This window comes from Carcharhinus amblyrhynchos, chromosome 8 (assembly GCF_965287045.1).
Source record: "Carcharhinus amblyrhynchos chromosome 8, sCarAmb.v2.hapA, whole genome shotgun sequence".
NCBI classification, from domain to species: domain Eukaryota; kingdom Metazoa; phylum Chordata; class Chondrichthyes; order Carcharhiniformes; family Carcharhinidae; genus Carcharhinus; species Carcharhinus amblyrhynchos.
In genome coordinates, this window is record NC_137331.1 from 99,210,219 (window position 1) to 99,232,679 (window position 22,461).

The 22,461-nt window shown below is 43.5% G+C and overlaps 1 protein-coding gene across 1 annotated transcript in view; it reads left to right on the forward strand.

The window, feature by feature from the left end:
• tg (thyroglobulin) overlaps positions 1-22,461 on the forward strand; it is a 364,697-nt gene that overhangs the window by 293,410 nt on the left and 48,826 nt on the right. The window lies entirely within an intron of this gene.

Below are 22,461 nucleotides of genomic sequence, written 5' to 3' on the forward strand. Positions count from 1 at the left end.
ATGCCAAGTTATATATGCCCTTCCAAACATCCTCTATAGCCCCTCATTCCCCCCCTCCCATGCCAAACTTTGGCACTCTCATGTCCACAGAACCAATGAACCCTATAGTGACAATAAGCATAAATAAACCTTTTTAAAAACGTCATCACTGGCACCTTTTTACTTCTTTAGAAAGTAACGAAACTTGGGGCGGCATGGTGGCACAGCACTGCTACCTCACATTGCCAGGGACCCGGGTTCGACTCTGGCCTCAGATCACTGTCTGTGTGGAGTTTGCACCTACTCCCCACGTCTGTGTGGGTTTCCTCTGAGTGCTCTGGTTTCCTCTCAGTCCAAAAATGTGCTGGTTAGGTGCATTGGTTATGCTAAATTCTCCCTCAGTGTACCTGAACAAGTGCGAAAATGTGGCGTCTAGGGGATTTTCAGAGTAACTTCATAACGGTGAGAATGTGAGCCTACTTATGGCTAATAAATAAACTTTAAAAAATAGGATGGTTATGCTTCAGTTATTGGTGAGATTACAGCTGGAGCACTTTGTACAATATTGGCCTCCTTAATTAGCAAAAATCTAAATGTGTTGGAAGCAGTTCAGAGATTTATCTTATTAATACTGGGAATAGATGTGTTTTCTTGTGAGGAAATATTAGACAGGCTAAGCTTTCATCTGCTGAAGTTCAGAAGAATAAGAGGCGACCTGATTAAAACATACAAGATCCTAAGGGAACTTGACAGGGTGGATGTGGAGAGGATGATTTCTCTTGGGAGAAAATCCATTTAAAACAGAGGTGAGGGGGAAAAGAGAGGGTTGGGAATCTTTGGAATTCCCTTCCTGAAAAGGTGGGTGAGGCAGATGTAGATAGATTCTTGATAAGCAAGAAGCTGAAAGGTTCTCAGGAGAGGTGGGAAGGTAAAGTTTAGGTTAAAATTAGATCAGCCATGATCTTATTGACTGGCAAAATAGGTTTGAGAGGCTGAATGGTCTACTCCTGCTCCTAATTTTTATGTACATAAATCCATTAGTCTGTTTAAAATACCTGAGCCCCAGGGAAAATATTGCTTGATTGATAGATCTGACTCTGATCTATGCTGCCAATTTCACAATATTTGTCAAACACAAGACAAAGAGATTTCAATTGCTTTCAGATTCTGCTAGTGATATTTTAAAGAGTTTGGATGATTGGCATTTTTAGTGGGCTGTAGCAAGTTGGGTATCTTTTTAATAAGTGGAAAAAGATAAATGAATGTTTTTTTTTGAAGCTCATTCCACATACCCCAGTAACATTGTAGGATTGATTAGTTATACAAATGCAGAGAATGGGCATGAATGTACCATTACTTACCATGAGGGAATCTGAGGCCAAAGGGTTTTTTTGAGGACATTTCCTTGGCATTGAGAGCGTAAGGAAGCGTAGTTGCTTAGGGGCATAGCTTGGTATGGAGGCATGAGGTTATTGAAGTGAGTGGGGGCATGAAGTAGCTTAAATGGCACATGAGAAGTGTGTGGAGGTGAGGGCTGGAGGGCCTTATCTTTTCCTTTGTAACTGCAACCAAGTCCCGCTGCACAGAGATGGGCTTTTTAAACAGCCTGCCTCAGTACCTGGCAGCCCCCGTGTTCAGCCTCTCTGAGCTTGTTCTTGGCCCGACTGCAGCCTGCACCTGCCTCTCCACAATGAAAATCCCATCTTTGTGAGCAGTTTCTGCGGAGGTAGGTGGGCAGAACTGGGAACGTTCCCAACCAGCACTACCAAACTCGAGGATGAAACTCCTGCCCATGGATGCCTTTTGCTTGGATCATTTACCTCAGCCTCAATGATTGCTAGGTTTCACCGGCTATTGGCCTAAAGTCAGTCTAGTTGCGGCATGGCATGTTGATTAGCACTGCTGCCTCACAGCGCCAGGGACCCGGGTTCGATTCCTGGCTTGGTTCAATGTCTGTGTGGAGTTTGCACGTTCTCCCCATGTCTGTGTGAGTTTCCTCTGGGTGCTCTTGTTTCCCCCCACAGTCTGGAAGATGTGCTGGTGAGGTGCATTGGCCATGCTAAATTCTCCCTCAGTGTACCCAAACAGGTGTCAGAGTGTGGCTACTAGGAGATTTTCACGGTAACTTCATTGCAGTGTTAATATAATCCTACTTGTGACTAATAAATAAACTTTAAAAAACATCATGTTGCTGGAAGGGGAGGTTTGGACAGACCCAACATTAGAGCACGAAAGCCTTGAGTTAAATTAACAAGGCTCAGGTGAAACTCAAGCAGCCAGTGACAAATGCATAAAATAAACTTGCCAGATTCCCTGTTTTTTTTTTACCTACAGCAGATTTTCCTGGTTCCATTAGTAGTACTCTTACTTCTGAGGCACTACAAACATTTGAACATAGGTTAACTCTCCGGTGCAGTTCTGACTGTGCTGTGAGCGGTGCTGTCTTTTCTTAAACCAATACACTACCGTTCCTCTTAGATTCCAGAAAATATTTGACTGGCTGCAAAATTGTTTTGCGGTTGAGGTTGCAAATTGCCTGAGGTTGCGGAAGAGGTTGCTATATGAATGCAAGTTCTTCTTGTTAGCAATCATGTGTGTAAGTTATTGGGAGCATATGTTTGAACTTGATGTGGATCTGTGGTATGGACGGACCCAGATGACTCCCAAAGACTGGAAGCTTGGACACTCTTGCTGTGAAGCCAGGAACAATACAACTGCATCAACTAAGCCACAGAAAGGGCCATTTCTTGCTCAATAATTCCAGGAGTTGAGTCTTGGCTGAAAATGTCACTTCCCTCACTCTTTACAATTTTATCTTTCCTGGACAATACGCCATTGGAGTGTTTCCCAAGTACTTTATATTGAGCCATAACCACATCAGAAAGCACATAACACAACCACCACGTTGGCCAGGGCTCATAACTGGAAACAGTGTGGAGCCACGCTGAAGGCTCATATACCTTCAGCTGCAAATACGCACAGAGACCCATATTCTTATAAGTGTCAGGTTTAGCTTTACCACAGATACATTTACAACATCTGATCAAACTTTCAGAACGTTTTCAGCATTTTAATTGCCAAAATGGCTACTGTGAGTTTTATTTATTTCTGGGGTCAGCTCAGTGCAGAAAGAACTTATCATGCTTCTTCCTCTCTGAAAGGATAACTGACTGGTCCCACTTCTGCTTTTCCCATGTAGACTGCCATTTGTTTTTATTTCAGTATGTTTCCAATTATTTCTTGAAAGTAACGATTGGACCTGTTTCTGCCATCTCTTTGGCCAATGCATCTCTGAATGTAATACCTTACAGAGTGGGCGGCATAGTGGCACAGTGATTAGCACTGTTGCACAGCGCCAGTGACCTGTGTTCGATAACCGGCTTGGGTCACTGCCTGAGCAGAGTCTGCACGTTCTCCCCCTGTCTGCATGGGTTCCTTCCCACAGTTTGAAAGACGTGCTGGTTAAGTGTATTGGCCGTGCTAAATTCTCCCTCAGTGTACTTGAACAGGCATCGGAGCATGGCAACTAGGGGATTTTCATAGTAACTTCATTGCAGTATTAACGTAAGCCTATTTGGGACACTAAAAAATAAACTTTAAACTTAAAAGATTCCTCCTCATCCACCGTATAGGTATATTGTCAGGCACCTTAATTACATATTCTTTGGTTTGTGACATTCCTGCCAATGAAAATACCTTTTCTCTGTCCAGTCTACCAAAATCCTTCATTATCTTTTGTTGGTAAATCTCCCCACAACCATGTTCACTGTAAGAAGAATCTTCAATTCTCTGGCCTGTCCAGTTAAGTAAATCTCTGCACGCTCCTTAACACCTAAACATCCTCCTTAAAGTGTGGCACCAAAATTGGCCACAATATACTAGCTAAACTGTAACCAGTGATTTATAAAAGTTTGGCATATATTCCTTGTTTTTGGACTCCATATTGTTTATTTTGGACATTGAAGATCTTAGGTGAAATTCTCCCAAAATAGTTCGTGTGAAAACTGGAGTCATTCCTGTTGTTTTTTCAGTGGGAGTTCAGAGAAGAATCTCCCACGCTCTGTGCATTGCATAGCCCAACTGTGTGAATATCATTAACTTTCAGGGGGTGGGTCTATTCCCGCTGGAGAGGCTGAAATCAGCGCGCTGAATGGGCTATTGCGCGTGCGCTGAGCTGTCAATACTGTGATCGACATATATGCAATGGCTCCGCATTGATGGCCTCCTGATTGCTGGCCAGCTCTACGACCTCCGCAATGCTGGCTGTCTGCCTCCCCATGGCCTGATTGTTGCCCCACCTCCACCCCCGCTGCAACAATACCTGGGTCCAGCCACTCCACCCGGCCTGCTGCAATCTCCAACACTCCCTGTCCCCCTTCGACAGTAATCCCCCCACCCCGCAGTGCCAACCTTCCCAGCAGGCTGACCACCACCATCCTTGTTGATCCCCCACCCCACAGCCTGCCTCCTTACCCTACCCATCCTGATTGTAGAGTGGCAGTGGAACCCCTACTACCACTGATAGCCCGCTAGGGTCCTGCACCCCCCCCCCCCAAATGCCCCAACCTCTTGGCACTGCCCCATTCCCGATGGACAGTGCCAAGGTGCCTCCTGAGAATTGGCACTTCACCCCTTGGGCACTGCCAGGCTGGCAGTTCCAGAGTGCCAAAGCTGAGGGGTAACCCCCCACCAGCCAACCCTATGGGGGCCCCGATTGCCCCTCTTTTACTCCAGCAGGGTCAGGCCACTAGTTCCCCGAAGGTGGGGCGCTGGTGTCATCCGTGCTGGAGTGAAATACTCCTGGCAGAAGGGGGAGAGGCTAGCGGGTCCGGAGGTTTCAGTCCCTGGCCCACTAATTGCATTTAAATCAGATGCAAAGTAATATTAAAATTATTTCTGTGTCTCCTCGACGATTTCTGGTGCGGAACAGGCGCCACCAGGAACTGGCTCTGGGAATCCCTATAGTGGCAGGAACACAGTGTGAATCCTGCTCATTGCCCACCATAAGATTCTCCTGGCCCACTGCGCTAATAAATTAGTGGGATAAGAGACTCGCCCCCTTGTATGCTTTGCCAACAACTTTATCAACTGTTTTGAAGTTTTTTGAGGTCAAATTTTCCTAATAGTTGATTCATGACACAGAACTACCACTAACTGTACTTGGCCACTTATGTCCCTAGAGATACCTAGGGATAGATTTTCAGTCACCTGTGTTCTGTGCATTGTACTTAGAAAATCACCCAGTCCAACAGTCTCACTAGCTTAGATTTTCAAAGAGAGAACATGAAGAAGAACCAATGTCCCAAACTATCATCATGAACTGCTTGCTGAGCTTGATGTAAAACTCGTTAAGAGTACAGGGAACAATAAAGCATCAGATCAGGTCCAAGATGGGTCAATGCTTATCTTGTCAGCTTGGATCTCATTTGTCTCTCTTGTGGGGACCATGAATTGGATTCAATTGCAATGTGGTTTTGGGCTTGGCTAGTTCACTCTGAGCATTGACTTTGTGACTTTAAGAATGGAGTAAATTTCTTTTGAGAAAGAATTGGTGGGCATAGGAAACATAAATGATCTGGAACACTCCTGACCATCGTTATCAGGATCAGCGGGGAGCCATTAGAACTCATGACTGAAAGAGTATGAAACAGTTGCATAAAAAGCGAGTGTGAAGCATAGTTGTCCAGGCAATGGTGGCATAGTGGTTAGCATTGCTGGCTTATAGTGCAAGGACACGGGTTTGATTTCACCTTGGGTCACTGTCAGTGTAAAGTTTGTATATTCTCTCCATATCTGTTCTGGTTTCCTCTCATGGTCCAAAGATGTGTAGGTTAGGTGGATTGGCCATGCTAAATTGCCCCTTAGTGTCCAAAGATGTGTAGGTTATGGGGATTGGTCACGATAAATGAGGAGTGTTATGGGGATAGGGTGGGGAGGGTGGACCTATGTAAGATACTCTTTTGGTGAGTCGGTGCAGATTTGTTGGGTCAAATGGTCTTCCACACTGTAGGGATTCTGTGGTTCTATGGTACAGATTTGCCATTGCTGGAACTGAGAGCCTGATTCTTGAGGAGAACCTGTTTGAACTCTCCAGGAACATGATGCTGCTGACATTCTTGGTGCCAATTGGACTGACTTAGTAGAGCTTTTTTTCCAGATGGTGGGAAGAGTACAGTTCTCCTCTTCACCACAGCCTAGATCAGGGCCCCAAGAGAGACATCCGAAAAATGAAGGACCACTGACCCTTTCTCCTCTCAGCTCATCCATTTCCTAGGCAATAGCAAACTCAGTCATGGCTGCCATTTGTCTTTGAAATTATCCCTTCATGCCTAGCTCCTGCCTAATGCTTCTAATTGGGCACTAAACTCCACTCTGGGTCAGTTAGTGACTGCTGCTTTGAAAATTGGGGTGTGTCAATATGTTGGCGCAGTGTGTATAGGGGTGCAGATGTGCCAGGAATTGAGTTCTAGACTTTGAAATGAAAATTCTGGCCTGCAGCCAGAGGCATGGAAGGGATTCTATGCTCCCTAGGAGGGAACAGCACTGTTTTCAGTTTCTCAAACTGCTGGGATGGAATTTTGAACTCAGATTCTCTGAACTATTGGCTCTGGATTACTAGTGTAACAACTAATAACAATGGAGTGACTAAGAGGAACTTGAAACCTGAAATGATACTCTCTGCAAAGCTGCTGCAAAAATGTGTTCTACCCCAGGTAGCAAACATACATATTAGCAGGTTGCTTTTCAAGGCAAGCAGGGAGGACATTGAAAAGAAATTTCTTTTCCGTCCAGACTTCATTTTCCCTATGTGACATCAGTGACAAGGAATCAAACTTATTCAGACAAGGTTCTGTCCATGCCAATTGTGTTAATTGGTGGATGTTCGGCATCTAATCTCTTAATGCCATGTCTTTACAAATAATATAGATATCGTATGGTTACTATAAGTACTGGAATAGTGCCAGTACGAGTAGACTACAATCACCAGAAAACATGCTCTGACATAGTTGTCCCCTTGGCCAGATGATCTAGATTTGTCTATACTTTACATTTACCCTCAAATAGAAGAAAGATTTACTTAAGTGGCACTCTTTTGCAAAGAAATAAACAAAGAATTAATAAGAGTTGCTGACCTACCAGGATGGTACAGTGATTAGCACTGCTGCCTCACAGCACCAGAGACCCAAATTCAACTCTGACCTCAGGTGACTGTCTGTGCCAAGTTGGCACCTTTTCCCTTTGTCTGTGTGTGTTTCCTCCAGGTGCTCCAATTTCCTCCCACAGTCCAATGATGTGTGGGTTAGGTTGATTGGCCATCCTAAATTACCCTGAATGTCATGCGAAGCAGCAGGGTAAATCTGTAGGATCACAGGGCTAGGGCCTGGGTGGTACTGGCTGGATGGACAGAATGGCCTCCTTCTGCACTGTAGGGATTCTATACTTGATATTATGTAAGCTAATTCAGTGACCATTTTGTGCACAGTAACACCCCAACATGAGATATGAAATAAAGGACCACATGGTGAGAATGATAACCACTTTAGCAGGGTACAGGCCCACTTCCAATCAGCAAGGTTGTTCAGGCCATTACTAAATTGGCCAGTCTTTTTTTTCAAGCAACGTCAAGCATAAACCTCATTCCAATATTGCTTCAATTTTGTTTGAATTGGTAAATCTGTTTGCATCAGTTGGAGCTCTGCATTGCTGCTTGAGCTTTGACTGGTATTTCCAGGAACAAACCAATTGTCTTTAAAGAGGACACTTAAAAGAAAACTCAGAACTTTGTTCACATGCAGTTCTGAAAGGAGCTCCTGGATCCACAACATAATGGTTGGCTGCCAATAATCACGCCAGTGCCCACCTTTCCCCACCCCCCAATCCCTCCCATCACCATTCCAACACAAACACCACTCCACTGCTTATTCCCATCCTATTTGGGAATAAGAGATCCATAGACCTCAACATGGGTTGAAATGTCCCTTTTGTTGAATTGCGTGGAGATGTCTGGTTGGCGTTGCTGCGTGTCAACAGAAATACACCCCATTCGAATGTGGACAGAGAAAGAACAATTACAACAGTGATTTTAATAACAATAATAAGAACATAAGAACATAAGAAATAGGAGCAGGAGTAGGCCATCTAGCCCTTCGAGCCTGCCCCGCCATTCAATAAGATCATGGCTGATCTGTCGTGGCTCAGTTCCACTTTCCCGCCCTCTCCCCATAACCCTTAATCCCCTCTCTTATCAAAACCCATCAACCCGCGTCTTAAAAATATTTAGCGAGGCAGCCTCCACCACTTCGATGGGCAGAGAATTCCAGAGATTCACCACCCTTTGAGTGAAGAAGTTCCTCCTCAACTCCGTTCTAAACCGCCCCCCCTTTATCTTGAGGCTGTGCCCCCTAGTCCTACTGTCTTTTTTGAGCGGGAAGAGTCTCTCCACCTCTATCCTATCCATCCCATTCATCATCTTATACGTCTCAATGAGATCTCCCCTCATTCTTCTAAACTCTAACGAGTACAAGCCTAGTTTATTCAGCCTCTCCTCATAGCTCAACCCCCTCAACTCCGGTATCAGCCTAGTAAACCTCCTCTGCACTCCCTCCAAGGCCAAAATATCTTTGCGCAGGTGCGGCGCCCAAAACTGCATACAGTACTCCAGCTGCGGCCTCACCAATGCCCTATACAGCTGTAGCAAGACCTCCCTACTTTTATATTCAATCCCCCTCGCTATGAAGGCAATATGGGCTGATTCTGACTGAGAGCTAAGCATGCTGGGATTTTTGGTCAAATTATAATTAAAAACAGATACAGTTGTGAGCCATGACCTGGTCTGTGAGCTGAAGATGCTTCCTGTGTTGATCAAATATTTTGAGTTAGACTCGATGGCACTAAAGTTTATGGGTTCACTGTGAGCTATATGCTATCTAATGGAGTCTTGTACAAGTAATTTATTTGGCTGTTCAAACAATGTGATTGGTTTCCGATTACACCTTTAGTTGGGTGCTACAGACCCTTCTGGAAAAGTTGAAACAATTTGTAGATTAAAGAGATATGCAGTCCTTTGTAACAATAACTCTGGAGATGAACCATCACAGAAATGTGTCCTGAAATACATCAGAGAAGGACCATGACGATAGATTCTATGTTGAGAACAGTTTTGGCCATTTCTTTCTAAACTGTGTAGTATCTATTCTTAGTTAAAGAATTTGAGTTAATGTTCAGTTAGGCAGAACTTCTGAAGGAATTATTTTTATGTTGTTTCATAGATGCACAAAATTGCTGCAGTGTAGAAGGTGGCCATTTGACTCATTAGGTCTGAGCAATTCAAATAATGCCATTCTCCTGCCTTCTTCCTATAACCTTGCACATTCATCCTTCTTGGTAATTGTCTAACTCCCTCTTGAGTGCTTCCATTGAATCTGCCTCCACCACACTCAGATAACGTCCAACAGATTTATTTGGTGGCACGAGCTTTCAGAGTGCTGCTCCTTCATCATTATCTGATGAAGGGACAGCGCTCTGAAAGCTTGTACTAGCAAATAGCCCTGCTGGACTTTAACCTGGTGTTGTGAGGCTTCTTACTGTGCCTACCCTAATCCAACACCGGCATCTCCGCATCACACTCAGATAAAGTGAATCACTCACAAAAGTTCCAGTGGGAGATCAAAGCAACTCCTGCAGAAATTTAGGTTCATAATCTTCCCCCTTCAGCAAATATTTGAAAAGAAAACATGAATCTTTTAGCCAAGATATTTTCCAGATCCATTTTTCCAGGAATGCTATAAATGATTACTTTATACATGTCCCTACCTTGTTTCATTTGGCATCAATAGAAATAAAATTTGGGAGAAATTTAAAATAGACTGTCAACATGTGATCACCTGCTTTACATTATCACACAAAGTTAATATCTGAACTAATGGTTTACTTGGTTCTACTGTAAAGATATAATGGGGTAATATTTTAAAACCTATTTATGAAATTCGGTTAAATCTAAACATCAAACAAGGCCCAGATGTTTGCTCCCAAGCCAGGCAGCATGAGCTGGAAAATTTCCCAGCTTACTGTACCTGCCTTGGAAGAAATACACTCACATAGCAGGACCTTCAATCTGGAACAGGGATGTAAGAAGAAGTATGGCCATTACTTCCAGATGCCTATTGGACATGGCAACAGGGATGGCCAAGTACTGAGGTGAACTCTGTAAAAGGTTCACTTCAGTTCTCTGAGACTTCATACCAATTGTTTTGTTAAACCCCCAATTACCCCTCAGTACGTCTATGTCATCAGCCTATGTTCCCCATCCACCTCTCCATGGCCCCTGATGGCTCAATGACAACTCATTGCCCTTTCATCCTCGCTGCAAGCTCGTCCAGTATCCATAAGGGCAGACATCTGGAGTCATTTTGAAATTAAATAAATTATCTACTATAATCATCACAATGTTAGAAAATGCTCCTCTTCATGAAAGCTCGTCAAAAATATTAAATGACCACAAATACTTAATCCCTTATAAGAACAAACAGATTCAGTCATACCCCACATCAAAGACAGCTAACCTTTTAATAACCTCTTGGAACTGACAATCAAGCTGTGAACATAGGATACCAAGAACATAGTATACCATGAACTGAGATGAGTTGTAGAAATCAGCTAAGCATTAATAAGGACAAAATGGTAGCCCTTGGGATAATATAAACAAATAAACAGCTATCGTAACTGCTGGACCAGATTTTTTTCAACTCTCACTGACACAGGCAGCTTTTTTTTTTAAACTTAAAATGCTTGTGACTTCAATAACTTCCGAGCTTGAGTCTTTTTACCACTCACTGACATAAGCAGCCCATTCTTTAACTTTTAAGAGGTTGGGGATTTAAATAATTTCACAGCTCAACAGTTCTACAGACCTTAACCATCCTCCAGGAGCATTTAAAAGTTTGTTACCCATATGGGTTAAATGGATAAATGTGAGGTTATTCCCTTTGGAAGCAAAAACAAGAAGGCGGATTCATAGAAATCATACAGTGCTGAAAGAGGCCATTTAGCCCATCGAGTCTGCACTGACCACAATCGCACCCAGTCCCTACATACTTACCCGCTAATCCATGCATCTCAGGACTCTAAGGGCCAATCAACCTAACCCGCACATCTTTGGACTGTGGGCGGAAACTGGAGCATCCGGAGAAAACCCACGCAGACACGAGGAGAATGTGCAAACTCCACACAGATGGTGACCCAAGCCAGGAATCGAACACAGGTCCCTGGAGCTGTGAAGCAGCAGTGCTAATCACTGTGCTACCATGCTGGATGACCACCTGAATGGCTGTAAATTGGGAGAGGGGAGTGTGCAGCGGGACCTGGGTGTTCTTGAGCACCAATCACCGAACGTAAGCATGCAGTTGCAGCAAGCAGTAAAGATGGCAAATAGTATGTTAGCCTTCATTGCACGAGGTTTTGAGTACAGGAACAGGGATGTGTTGTTGCAATTGTATGTCAGAAGTGGAGGTGGGATTTTCAGGTCTGGGTCACACCTGCTATGTTTATAGGTCCAAACCTGAGCCACAGTTTATTAGTTTTAGTTGTTGCATGCACTGCGGACTTTATGAAGGGCTCGCATCAGCTTCTCAAAGACAATACTGGCAGTCATGCAGGCAACATGCATGCAGGTAGATTTACAAGGATGTTGCCTGGATTGGGAGGCATGCCTTCTGAAGATAGGTTGAGGGAGCTGGGACTCTTCTCCCTGGAGAGACGAAGGTTGAGAGGTGACCTGATAGAGGTTTATAAAATGTTGAGAGGAATAGATAGGGTGGATTCTCAGAGGCTATTTCCCCGGGTTGAAGTGGTCGCTTCGAGAGGACACAGATTTAAGGTGCGGGGAGGCAAGTACAGAAGTGATGTTTGGGGTAAGTTTTTCACTCAGAGGGTGGTGAGTGAATGGAATCGGCTGCCATCAGTGGTGGTGGAGGCAAGCTCGCTGGGGTCTTTTAAAAGACTTCTGGATGAGTATATGGGATTTAGTGGGATTGGGGGTATAGATAGGTCTATGGATTGGTAGGTGTTGATGTGATCGGCGCAACTCGTGGGCCGAAGGGCCTGTTTGTGCTGTAGTGTTCTATGTTCTATGTTAACACCCACAATCCACGAATGGACATTTAAATGTTTAGGTAAATTACATTTCGTTTTATAAGTTAAAAAAATACTTGACAACATTTTTTCAGCGTGGATCTGGTGAAATAAAAACCTGCCAGTTATTTTGGTGGCTCTCAGTATCTGCTGAAGGTAAATGAAAGGTTGATACTTGCATTGTGTGTAATTTGGTCTAGTGGTTAAGGTAAGGAAAATAACATCTGTTGTGGGAAAGCAGGAGTGGCAGTGATTGAGGTTGAATTCAATCACAGAGGTGGGAATCTTGCACTTGGTCATGGCAACTGTGGAGGCAGGAAAGGCATTTAATTTGGTAGGCTGGTGGCATGCCAGAAATACATGCCTTCCCACCTCCAACAGAATTAAGTTCTGCATGGAAAGGTTGATATTCCTGTCCTGCTGCTGCCAATTAAGGATCTTTCAAAGGTTGCAGCACATGATGTGCATGATAGATAAAACTGTGCAGTCAGCTTGTTACTTCCAGAGGCTGTTGTTTGGGGCTCCCACAACAACAAAGGTGGCATTGGAACAAGGCGACTTCTAATGAGCTGACCCCAGCACAGCCTCTAATTATTCTATAAACAGTACGTTTTGTCTTTATAGCATGCAAGAAACAATATTTTCACTGTATTCCAATACGTGTGACAATAGTAAATCAAATCAAAGTTACTCAGAGCCTGATCGAGGAATTTTAGCAAAGCGTTTGATAAGGTTCCCCATGGTAGGCTACTGCAGAAAATGCAGATGCATGGGATTGAGGGTGATTTAGCAGTTTGGATCAGGAATTGGCTAGCTGATAGAAGACACAGGGTGGTGGTTGATGGGAAATATTCAACCTGGAGTTCAGTTACCTCAAGGATCTGTTTTGGGGCCACTGCTGTTTGTCATTTTTATAAATGACCTAGATGAGGGTGTAGAAGGATGGATTAGTAAATTTGCTGATGACACCAAAGTCGGAGAGTTGTAGACAGTGAGGATGGATGTCACAGTTTGCAGAGGGACATAGATAAGCTGCAGAGCTGGGCCGAGAGGTGGCAAATGGAGTTTAATGCGGAAAAGTGTGAGGTGATTCACTTTAGTAAGAGTAACAGGAGTACAGAATATAGGGCTAATGGAAGGACTCTTAGTCATGTTGACGAGCAGAGAGATCTCGGGGTACATGTGCATAGCTCCCTGAAAGTTGGCACCAAGGTTGATAAGGTTGTTAAGAAGGCGTACGGTGTGTTAGTTTTTATTGGTAGAGGGATTGAATTTCGGAGCCGTGAGGTCATGTTGCGACTGTACAAAACTCTGGTGCGGCCGCATTTGGAGTATTGCGTACAGTTCTGGTTGCCGCATTATAAGAAGGATGTGGAGGCATTGGAAAGGGTGCAGAGGAGGTTTACCAGGATGTTGCCTGGTATGGTGGGAAGGTCTTATGAGGAAAGGCTGAGGGATTTGAGGTTGTTTTCATTAGAGAGAAGAAGGTTATGAGGTGACCTAATTGAGGCATACAAGATGATCAGAGGATTGGATAGGGTGGACAGTGAGAGCTTTTTTCCTCAGATGGTGATGGCTAACATGAGGGGACGTAGCTTTAAATTAAGGGGTGGTAGTTATTGGGCGGATGTCAGAGGTAGGTTCTTTATTCAGAGGGTAGTAAGGGTGTGGAATGCCCTGCCTGCAGCAGTTGTGGACTTGCCAACTTTAAGGGCGTTCAAATGGTCAGTAGATAGGCATATGGATAATATTGGAATAGTTTAGGTTAGAGGGTCATTAGATTGGTTCAACTGGTCGGCGCAACATCGAGGGCCGAAGGGCCTGTACTGCGCTGTAATGTTCCACGTTCTATGAATTGGACATTGAGATGGGAGGGGCCTGCTGTGACCCACCCCATATCCTTGCCCATACCCCCCACAACCTTCTCCTCACAACCTCCCAACATGACTTACCTGTGGCCTGAGTTGCTTCCCAATCCCGGGTTTCCGATGGTTGTCCTTCCAGCCAAGTGGCCTCCCCCATGGCTGCACTGAGCACGAGTGATACTGGCCTCTGAAGATGCAATGCTTGTGGTAAGCACCTTCTCACTTATGTTAACCATAGGTGGTGGCTGGAAACAATGTTGAATAGGGACATCATAAATTGATTTAAGACTAGGGGGAGATGGGGGGAGTGGGGATGGGTGGGGTGGGGGGCGGGGGGTGATGTGGCAAGCTAATTGGGCTTAGTCAGGAATTTCAGAGAGAAAAATGGCTGAAAACGTGGCCAAAGGAGGGGAACAGATGAGACCGGAAGAGCAGTGGATCCAATGAAGGATGAAGGCTAAAATGTTCCCTGTACTTGTTGGACAGGGATGAAGCAGGGTTGGATAACATATTTGTAGCTACAACCATTTGGGAAGCCACAACAGCAAAACCTGTCAAACTCTGAACTGGTAACAAAATACAAGACCAAGGAAGTCAATGTAAACTGTAGAGGGTTCCGGTCAAACCACAGCTTGTGTACTATTTCTGTTGACTTTACACACTCGTAGAATAATAGCAATTCAGGCAGCTTAATTAGGGGGCACAATGGGTTAGCATTGCTGTCTCACAGCACCAGGGGCCCGGGTTTGATTCCCAGCTTGGGTCACTGTCTGTGTGGAGTTTGCATGTTATCCCCATGTGCGCATGGGTTTCCTCCAGGTGCTCTGGATTCCTCCCACAGTCTGAAAGATGTGCTAGTTAGGTGCACTGGCCATGCTAAATTCTCCCTTAGTGTATCGAACAGGCGCCGGAGTGTGGCATCTAGGGGATTTTCACAGTAACTTCATTGCAGTATTAATGTAAGCCTACTTGTGACATTAATAAATATATTTTTAAAAAAACTGCAGTACAGATTCTATGGTCTGGAGAAGTGTTACGAAGAAAGCCTTTTAAAATTGGGGTTTGGCAGCTTAGATAGGAGTGGACCAAGAACTGACCATATAGAACGATATTACTCTGCTATGCAGTTTTCTACTTTAAGTCAGGAATAGCAGTTTAAGTTAAAAGAATGACATTAGAACAAGGGGTCACAGGCTGAAAATGATAAGAACATTATTATTTTAAGATGATTTGCAAAAAGAACCAGAGGTCAGGTGAGACTTTTTGAATGCAACAAGTTATAAGGATTCAGAATGCACTGCCTGAATCATAGAGTCATGAAATCATAGAATCACTACAGCACAGGAGAAGGCCATTTGGCCCATCGAGTCTGCACTGCCAACAATCCCACCCAGGCCCTATTCCTGTAACCCCACGTATTTACACTGCTAATCCCTCTGACACTAAGGGGCAATTTAGCATCTCACCCGCACATCTTTGGACTGTGGGAGAAAACCGGAGCATCCAGAGGGAACCCACACTGACATGGGAAGAACAAACTCCACACAAACAGTGATCCAAGGCCAGAACTGAACCCAGATCTGTGGCACTGTGAGGCAGCAGTGCTAACCATTGTGCCACCATGCTGTGAAAGGGTGGCTGAAGCAGATTCGATTATAACATTCAAGAGAAAAGTGGATTATATTTGAGAATGAAACATTTGCAAGCTTATGAGGAAGGGGAAGGGATCAGACTAATTAGATAGGTTTTTAAAGAGCCAAAATGGGCACAATGGGCTGAATGGCCTTCTTGCCTGTAAGGTTCCATGATTGTTTTTATGATTATGGGACAATTTTCTCAGTTAACAAATGCAGCAACCAATTTGTACACATTGCAATCCCATAAAAACCTGAGCAGACACCCATAAGCCACTCACACTAAGAGGTTCAGTAACTAGGGAACACAGAACATGAGACATAGTATCAGTATAGTGGTTCAATCACTGAGGGTCAAGAGGAGGAAACAGTTCTTCACTCAGAGAGTTGTGATATTTGGAATTGTCTATCCCAGACGGTTATGCACATTCAAGGCTGAGATACATTGCTTATCCCTCGGGGATTCAAGGGATTATGGAGCAGGCAGCAGAGTTGAGATAAAAGTGCAGCCATCATTCCATTGATAGATAGTAGATAGTCCAACTAGGGAAGGGGCCATACTGGGCATGGTATTAGGCCAGGTGGTTGATGTTTCAGTAGGGGAGCAGTTCGGGAACAGTGAGCACAAATCAGTAAGCTTTAAGGTACTGATGGACAAAGAAAAGTATAGTCCTCAAGTTAAGGTGCTAAACTGGGGGAAGGCTAATTACAACAATATTAGGGAGGAACTGAGAAATGTTGATTGGGGCCAGATGTTTGAGGGCAAATCAACATCTGGCACGTGTGAGGCTTTCAAATGCAAGTTGATAGGGATTCAGGAGTGCCACATTCCTGTAAAGATGAAGGATAAGTATGGCAAGTTTTGGGAACCTTGGATAGCGAAAGATATTCTGAGCCTAATTAAAGAGAGAAAGGAAGCATTTATCAAAGCTAGGAGGCTGGGAACACACGAAGCAAGTGTGGAATACAAGGAAAATAGAAAGAAACTTAAGCAAGGAGTAAGGAGGGCTAAAAGGGATCATGATAAATCATTGGCCAGCAGGATTAAGGAAAATCCCAAAACTTTTTATTTTTATATGTAAAGAGCAAGAGGGTAGCCAGGGAGAGGGTTGGCCCACTCAAGGACAGGGGAGGCAATCTATGCATGCAGCCAGAGGAAATGGGCAAGTTATTAAATGAGTACTTTGCATCAGTATTCACCAAAGAGAAGGACTTGGTGGATGATAAGTCTGGGAAAGGGTGTGTAGATAGTTTGAGTCATGTTGAAATCAAAACGGAGGAGATATTGAGGTTCTTGAGAAACATTAAAGTAAACAAGTCCCCATGGCCTGATGGGATATACCCCAAAATACTGAGAAGCAAGGGAGGAAATTGCTGGGGCTTTGAGAGAAATCTTTGTATCCTCACTGGCTACAGGCCGGTGAGCCTTACGTCAGTGTTGGGAAATTATTGGAGAGGATTCTTCAACGCAGGATTTATTCCCACTTGGAAATAAGTGGACTTATTAATGAGAGGCAACATGGTCTTGTGAAGGGGAGATCATGTCTCACTAACTTGATCAAGTTTTTCGAGGAAGTGACGAAGATGATTGATGAGGGTAGGGCAGTGGATGTTGTCTACATGGACTTCAGTAAGGCCTTTGACAAGGGCCCTCATGGCAGACTGGGTGCACAAGGTGAAGTCACATAGTATCAGAGGTGAGCTGGCAAGGTGGATACAGAGCTGGCTCAGTCATCGAAGACAGAGGGTAGCAGTGGAAGGATGTATTTCTGAATGGAGGGCTGTGACAAGTGGTGTTCCTCAGGAATCAGTGCTGCGATCTTTACTGTTCACAATACATATAAATGATTTGGAGGAAAATGTAACTGGATTGATTAGTAAGTTTGCAGACAACACAAAGGTTGGTGGATTTGTAGATAGCGATGAGGACCATCAGAGGTTACAGTGGCATATAGATAGGTTGGAGACTTGGGTGGAGAGATGACAGATGGAGTTTAATTCGAACAAATGTGAGGTAATGCATTTTAAATGTCAAATAAAGATAGGAAATATACAGTAAATGGCAGAACCCTTAAGAGTATTGACAGGCAGAGGGATCTGGGTATACAGGTACACAGGTCACTGAAAGTGGCAACGCAGGTGGAGAAGGCATACAGCATACTTGCCTTCATCAGTTGGGGCATTGAGTTTAAAAATTGGCAAGTCATGTTGCAGCTTTGTAGAACCATAGTTAGGCTGCTCTTGGAATATAGTGTTCAATTCTGGTCGCCAAACTACCAGAACGATGTGGAGGCTTTGGAGACGGTACAGAAAAGATTCACCAGGATGTTGCCTGGTATGGAGGATATTAGCTATAAGGAGAGGTTGGAGAAACTTGGTTTGTTCTCACTGGAATGACAGAGGTTGAAGGGAAACCTGATAGAAGTCTACAAGGTTATGAGGGGCATGGACAGAGTGGATAGTCAGAAGCTTTTTCCCAGGGTGGAAGAGTCAATTACTCTACCTAGGGGACATAGGTTTAAGGTGCAAGGGGCAAGGTTTTTTTACACAGAGGGTGGTAAGTGCCTGGAACTCGCTTCCAGGGGAGGTCGTGGAAGCAGGTACGATAATGAGTTTTAAGGAGCGTCTGGGCAAAGACATGAATAGGATGGGAATGGAGGGGAAGGGTAGGGGGTTTTAGTTCAGTCATGCGGCATTGTTGGTGCAGACTTGGAGGGCTGAAGGGCCTGTTCCTGTGTTGTAATTTTCTTTTTTCTTTGTTCTTTGAATGGCAGAGCAGGACTATAGGGCTGTCTGGTCCATTCCTGCTTCTACTTCTCATGTTTTTATGCTAAGCCCATTTGCAGTGACGTTGGTAGAAGAAGGAAATCAATAAGGACATTTTTAAATAGTACCTTGGGGTTTTTAACACCAGTGGCCCAGGCTGATGGATTGTGGTTCAAATTCTCTTGCCACAGTCAACAATAAACAGTGTTGCACCGGAGCATTAGTTTAAATAAGCTCCAACTTCTGAAGCTTAAACCTATAACCTTTTGACCTCCAACCAAGGGTACTGTCAATTCCGTCAAATTGATAAAGCATAGTTGGTAAACAAAAGGCCAAATGCACAGCACTGTTGTGCTGGAGCTTGCATCCTTGTAGTTATGACTTAATTGAGTAACGATTGAGTCAGCTTATTTGGGCCTGTTGTAAGATGGTTAGGTGTGTGTTTTTGGAAAGGGTACTTTTATAGTTCACGGCAATCCTGTGAATTAAAAACATGTGAATAGTTGCTTCTGTCCAATTGCCTTTTGCATGTGTGGACAGTGTCAGGCTCCCAATTAGGAGTCTGTTTTACAAAAACCGCATTGACTTAAAATAATCAGATTCGATTTAAGATAGCTTACAGGTGCTCGTAGCATGAAGCACGTAAGGAATAGCCGCGTGGTCGAGGTACAAGAACTCTCCTCATCCTTTTCCAAATGTAGTGTTGTGTCAGTGTCATTTGTAAATGGAAGAAAATTTGAGAGAGGGCTGAAAATGGAAAAAGATTGCCTTCAAAACCTTACCAGCAGCAAAGCCACCATACTCATGACATGTCTTGTGTGCTACATTTAGAATATCTGTATACTGTGGTTCACTTGTCAAAAGTACAATCTGTCTCATCTGGAGGTCAGAGTTTATTACCATTGTGGGAAAGATTGATATCACTTGAGGATTAATTCCATTACATCAGTTCCTGGGCGGGAGTTTTGGTTCATGTCAGTTGGGCTGTTAATTTTTTTTAGGTCTTTTCTAAAATGCGTTCTGTGGTATTATGCACAAGTATCACTGGAAATATCACCTAAGACAGATAAAACTTGTTGGGGTGGATTAAAGAGTTCTCAGTTTGTGGGAGCCATATCTCTTCCGGATTAGGCGTTGAAAGCCAGAGACCTCAGTCACTGAAGTTGGTGTTAAAAATAGTACTTAAACCTTAGCCAACAAAAATAATTGATCAGAACTAAAGAGGAAATAATCTAAAATTTAAAGGCAGTAGAGGTTAGAAAATGTGAGCACTGAACTTGGGGACATGAGTTTAAAGCCAAAAGAAAAGTTATGTACAAACACATGCATATATACATGGGTGCCATGGTGGCACAGTGGTTAGCACTGCTGCCTCACAATGCCAGGGACCTGGGTTCAATTCCAGCCTCTGTGTAGAGTTTGCACATTCTCCACCTGTCTGCATGGGTTTCCATTGGGTGTTCTGGTTTCCTCCTACAGTCCAAAGATGTGCAGGTTAGTTTGAGTGACCATGCTCAATTGCCCCTTAGTGTCACAAGAACTAGCAGGGTATATAAATGGGATTTAGGGGATGGGCGGGATTGTTTTTAGTGCAGCCTTCATGGGTTGAATGGCCTCCTCCTGTACGGTAGGGATTCTATGATTCTTATATATGCATGCGCACAGGCATGCAGTTATGGTAAATGAAGAAACACCCACAAAAGAACAAAAAAAAGAAAGGAAGACAAACCTTCGATAGCATCAGGACATCCAAAAGCATTTTACCAATAAAGTATTTTTGAAATGTAACCTCTGTTACAGTGTAAGAAACATGGCAGCCAATTTGTGCTCAACCATGATAATTTCCAAATAATTAATTCCAATGCTGTTGACTGAGGGAAGAGGATATCAGGGAGAACTCTCCTGGCCTTCTTTGAAAAGTGCCACAGGATCTTTTACATTCACCTGAAAGGACAGATTGTGAAGAAATGATTGGGAAAGAGTCCATGGTGTACATAATTTCTGGGAAGGGTGAGCTCATGGGCTAATTTGTCCCGTAATTTCCAGACTGTTTCACATTAATCATAATCCTTTCTCTATAGTGTGGTTTTCAAACAGGGATATCAAATAAAATGCGAATTCTGTATCAGATTCCATATTTTATGAGAGAGTAAGTGCCTCCAGTATTCTAGGTGACTGTATGGTGATGGATAGAGATATTAAATTTGTGGTATATTGAGTATTAAATATTCAGCCACCTTGTAGGCATCCATTTCATAATTGTAACTTGTTTGAGCTTGGCAAGGTTAGGGAGAGGACAACTCAGCAAGTTATTATTCAATGAATGACAGCAAGCAAATAGATTTCAAAAACAAAACCATACCAGGCTCTTCATAATCACCTTGCTATTGCAGAAAAAAACTTGGAGGATTTATGCCTATATTGCATCTTGTTGAATTCCTACAATGTAGAAGGAGGTCATTTGGTGCATTGAGTCAGCACTGATTCTCCAAAAGATCATTCCACCTGTGGGAGAGGAGAACTGAGCTCAGCAGGGGGTCAGCCAGCGGGGCACAAAAGTTAACACATCAGCAGCGGCACCCTCACTGTAGCCTGGCTGAGTCTGCATATGCATGAAATAGACAGCGCAGAAAAAAGGTGGATATTTTACTATATCTATCAACAGGACACCGTTGAATATCCTTGCTAATAGCACTGAAACTGTAATAAAGGCATGATTAAGTGACCATTGTCTGAACAGGCATTCCCTCCATCTACCACTAAACATTACCGATGGGACGCGATTAAACAGCTATTGTCTTGGGCCTACCTCTTTGTACCATATGTAAATAATTTACTGGTTTGCTTGACTAGAAACAGTTATCTTTATTAGGAGTTGTAAGAAATGTCCTATAAAAAAAAGCTGACTGTGCAATTGAGCACAGCAGACTGAAGAAGCCTTACAAATTCTTCATTTCTCCTCTCCTTATCGATAAAAAGGCGAAAGCTGTGCCCAAATATCTTTCGAGTACCAACAACCCAGGCCCACCCCATTGTGCCACCATACCAAACCGTGTTATGTTACATTATTGCTAAAGTCCTACAGCAGGGATGGTTTCAGAGGGTTTCCACTGAATAACAGTTAAAAGACTGGAGATGTCTCCTTCAGTCTCTATTTGTCTCTGAGCTACTCTGATTTTATTATATGCTGTTGTATTGCCAAGTCATCCAGCACCTTCATGTTATTTCATGTCAGTTGTCTATCTGAGCAGGAACATTTTAATGAATCAAAGCTTCTAAACTGTTTTGTAATTGGTATCCTGAAAGGCTCAGGCAGAAATTTGTTTTAGGCTTGAGAAAGCATTTTTAAACAGAACCCCATTGTTAATCAGTTATGATGGATTAGCGCAACTAAATTGTGTAATAACAGGACATGGGCCGTTTTCATAAGAGGCCAAATCTATATTAAAGACAGCATGTTCCCATCAAAATTCATCTTGAAGAGGGCTTCAACATCAAGAACCCTTTTAGAAGCAGAATTATGGCACTGTAAGTCTTGCCAAATAAGATTGTATATTAATTAAATCTTTTTGAATAAGAAAGCCCTACCAAATGGTCTCCTTTTAAAAAAGGAAAGTTTGCCATCTAAAAATTGTTTAGTGAATACCATTTTATAATGGGAGTCAACATGGAGAACATTTTTATAAAGGGTGTGCCACCATCAGCAGCCTCTCCAAAGTCACTGGTAATTCTCAAATACTTCTTCCTTTTACCAAAAGAGTCATGTCTTCTCATGTAGGCTATTATCAGCTGATTTTAAAAGGTGTAAACAATATAATGGTGAGTTTCCACCACATTGAAGAACATTTGAGTGGCTGAGAGGACCAAAATGCTCAGGGTATCCAATGCTCCTCAGCAGGGGTGGTGAAGGAAAGTATGACTCGATTCATACAGAAGCAAGGTGCCAGGTTTGCTATAGCCCTGACTTTGGTGTAGATAAGGTTCTGTTCTAGTTGTACTATTGCCAAGTTTGTGGATTTTTTTATTCAATCATGGGACATGGGCGTCACCGGCTGGCCAGAGTTTATTGCCCATCCCTCGTTGCACTT